The 4,049-nt window shown below is 38.8% G+C and overlaps 1 pseudogene; it reads right to left on the bottom strand.

The window, feature by feature from the left end:
• Positions 1 to 1,037, bottom strand: part of LOC149184298 (glucan endo-1,3-beta-glucosidase pseudogene) — a 5,158-nt pseudogene extending 4,121 nt beyond the window's left edge.
• Between the last annotated feature and the right edge of the window lie 3,012 nt (positions 1,038 to 4,049).

The following is a 4,049-nucleotide window of genomic DNA, read 5'->3' as shown; positions in this document are numbered from 1 at the left end:
GAAGATATAGGTCTCGATGTTCGTACCCGGCCTCTTGGGTGTCCCTGCATTCGATAAAACATGTTGGATGAGATTGTTGTTATAAGCCTGAGCATTCTCAGTTGTGGCCGCATCCGCGCCAGCAGAAGGCCATCCGCTTTCAGTAACAATAAGTGGGATGTTGGAATATCCCAAGGCTTCCATTGCGGAGAAAATAGAATCCACCATAGCATCAAACAAATTGCTGTAGCTGTGATCTCCGTCTGTCACCGCCGTAGCCGTGGGCTGAAAGAGAGCGTAGTCCAGATGAATGTTGCTGGTGTCGCCGACGTAGCTGAAATATGGATACACATTGGCCATGAACGGAGCCCCGTTATCTGACAGAAATTTGAGTATAGAGCTCATGGTATCTTTCACATCGTCACTGAATGCTCCCTGTGAAGGAGGGGAACTGTTGCCTATAACATTGAACCGATGGGGGGTAGAGACCTTGATGTTCTGCAGATTGGCGTTCTGGATCGCGGTTTGAATGTTGTTCATGGCAGGAACAAGATACGATACGTACTGCGTGCTAGGCAAAACCTCGTTGCCCACCGCAATATATTTGATACTGGTGCCGGAATAGGGGACAATATTGTCATTAACCCAACCATTTGCTGAGTCCTGGCTGGAGGAGATGGCCTGCAAATCGTTATTACTGACTCCCACGATTACATCGATCCCAGAATTTGCAAAAGCATTCAATGCACCACCGTCTGGATCGAAAAGCTTCATTTTCCCGATGTTGTGGCCGTTCAGCAAAGTTACCACCTGGTCTGCAGGTGGCAGATTGTCTCCGAGCATGCCGTAGTTCACTCCTATTTTATCACCATCTGCACAATCAATTGAAAAGTAATCAGTTTAATACAACCCAATCGATGTTAAGCCTTGAATAACAATTGCATTTCAAAAAGTAAAAAATAGTTGGGTGATGCTAATTTACCAGTGACGATTGAACAACAGAAGATGGCAATAAACCCAATCAGGATTCTCTTCATCTGTTCGTTAGACGCTGCCATATTTCTCACAGGAAATGAGAGACTTGAGAAACTCTCCCGCGAGGACGTTCATTTATAGGAAGCTCGACTGCTCTCCACAGCCATTGAATATTCACAATTCAATGGCTACCGTGCCATGTTTGATACCGTGCCGTGTGGGACGGGTTGCAGCCTGCGACCATTGACTGGTTGATCATGGTAGTCTCCTACCAATCTAAAACTCTCTGATATTTCTCTAAATATGTGAAAGAACAAGAGCCACGGGCACTCTTTATCCTCGCCAATGCATAGAGTTAATACAGTTCCAATCTACAACTTTCAAGCCCACTTGTCTGAGATACTTGTCCGAGATAAGTTAAATACAGGAGCTACGCAGTTGCGTGGCCCAAGTCTTAACTTGTGTAACAATTTTTGTGTCTATATTCTATGCGCTGAACATCAACTATTGAATTTCCACATAACGACATTTGTGTGTCTACATCAACTAATGAATTTCCACATATAGGGTTGGCTCTATCTATTGCCGCAATCTATGCCTTGAATTTCCATGGATAGGTTAGGCTCAATCTATTCCGCAATATATGCCTCGACCTTGACATTGTGCCTATGTTATATCTCTGTTATCATATTTCAATTGAATACAACCTCTAATTATTAATGGAGCAATACTCTTTTCATCATTTACTTCTAAATTTTCTAGTGTTATGATCATGGGAGCATTACTATTTATTGATTGAGCATTACTGTTTTCATCATTTACTTCTGAAGTTTCTAGTGTTACGTTCATGAGGGAGCATTACTATTTTTAAGGCTTCACATCATTTAATTTTGAAGTTTTCGTTATGTCCATGCTCATGCTCAGATATATGGCCACCGGTCGTGTATTAATCATGTCGGTAACGCACTTCGCTTTCGAGTTTAGAGAGATATCTGATTGTTTCTGGATAGAACAAAGTTGATATGATTGCGCCACTGGTTATATCCCACGTGTGTTAACGGATGGTGCCATGCGACGGTCGTTACTACAAGAAAAAGAAGACAAAGTTGAATGAAATTGGCATCCCTAAGGCTCTCACAATTGCGAATACATTTATTGAATTAAAATAATCAATCACATTTTTATAAAGATGCATAAGAGAGTAGGATAGTTCGAACTAAAATTCAGGAACTAATCTCTAATTGAAGCAAACATCTAACCATTTATTTTTTCAAGTTTCCACGAGTAGGATAGTTAGAACTAATTCCTAGAAATCAAGAACTAATCCTATTTGAAACAAACATCTAAACAACAATCTGTTTCACCATTATTTTCAAGTTTCCACCTTAATGGAGAAATGATTGATTTCCAAACCTAGCATCTCTCTAAACAATCAAATTTTATCTTCCCAAGAGGCTTTGTGAAAATGTCAGTAGCATTTTGACAAGTATTACAATATTCAATAAAAAATAAAAATTCCTTAGACTGTTTCTCTTTCTGTAATAAAATGAAATTGGGCATCAACATGCTTTGCCTTTGCCTTAAAGATTGGATTATTTGTCAAATTGATTGAGTTCTGGTTGTCACACTTATTACTGTAGCCTTCTTTTGTTCTTCTCCAACATCTTGCAGAAGTCGCCTCAACCATACAGCTTCACAAGTTGCTACACACAAAGCCTTGTACTCTGTCTCTATAGATGATAAAGATAGAGTAGGTTGCTTCTTATTGTTCCATGAAACAATCCCAGATCCAATACTAAATGCATAACATGTAGTAGATATTCTATCATCCAGATTATCGACCCAATCTGAGTCTATGTAACTTGTCAGCTTAACATCAAATGAACCAACATATTTAAGACCAATTCAATTGTACCTTTAAGATACTTGAGTACTTCTTTTGCTGCTTTCCAATGGCTTTCTAGAGGTCTCATCATAAACTGGCTAAGCATCCTAACTAAATATGCCATGTGAGGTCTAGTTTTAGTAAGATAGTTCAGTCCTCCAACTAGTTGTTTGTACAATGTACAATATGTTATCACATTAAATCTATAAAAAAAATAAAAATTAGAAAATGCTAACAGTATTAGTGTCAACATTTTAGGTAATAAACAAGGAAATCACCGATAGGGAGGCTATCATTGTTTTAAGTGTTCCGGATATATTTTATGAAGAAATTCGGTGACAACGGGTTCATCAGCATTTTCGATAAAGTCAACAAATCCACTATAGCAGTAAAAACAAATTTTAAATTCAAAATGTGGAATTATGTTGACCACTTCAGCGTCAATGATTAGCTCTACAAGGCATGCCATAGCTAAGTATGAGGTTAAATCGTATTTTTATCCATCGTGATCAGTGTATTTTTCGATGAATGATTATGGGTTCAAATGTGTCTCCTCCAAATCGTAATCATTTTCCCAAATCAAGATGATTTCCCTTCTTCGTCGTTAAAATCATTAGATTTTTTTAAATGTGTATTGTCATTTGTAAGTTTTGTTATTATTCTATTTATTTATTAACGATTGGCAAGATATTGACTGTGTTCTCCCGCAAGGATCCAAGATCAAATCTCGGAGCTTCCAATTTCAAGCTAAAGAGTACGATGGGGAAAGGTGGCAAAGCTAACTGGGCTGGACCTAAAGCACCAAATTTGCTAGCCATATATCCCGATATCCAGCAACAATTTCAGTAAGCCAGTTGGAGTGATTTTTTCCACCACTTGTCGTCTATGACAATGTCATGGCTCGATCATTCGCTCAAAAATTTGATGGTAACTAGGTGGATGATGCCAGTGCTCTCTCATTTTTGGTTATAGAGCAACTAATCTCAGAATCCACAACATTGCTAGAATGTGGAGAACAAATTTTTAGAAGCCATATGTTGGCACACGTCGATGTGTCCTTTTTTTCTGAAGGAGGAATTCAAGAATTGCAATGAGAACCAGGGTTTAGATGGATTGGCTACAAGACTAATTCGGCATGGCCTTCTACTGCATGGCTCTCATCTCTCAACAATATTTCACCTACGAGGGAAGATTTATTCGGGTAAACCTC

This window comes from Pinus tabuliformis, chromosome 3_2, assembly GCF_031772625.1.
Source record: "Pinus tabuliformis cultivar Carrire ecotype Pingquan chromosome 3_2, CPIR1, whole genome shotgun sequence".
Taxonomy (NCBI): Eukaryota; Viridiplantae; Streptophyta; class Pinopsida; order Pinales; family Pinaceae; genus Pinus; species Pinus tabuliformis.
Note: the sequence above shows the minus strand (reverse complement) of the source record. Positions and strands in the feature narration are given on the sequence as shown.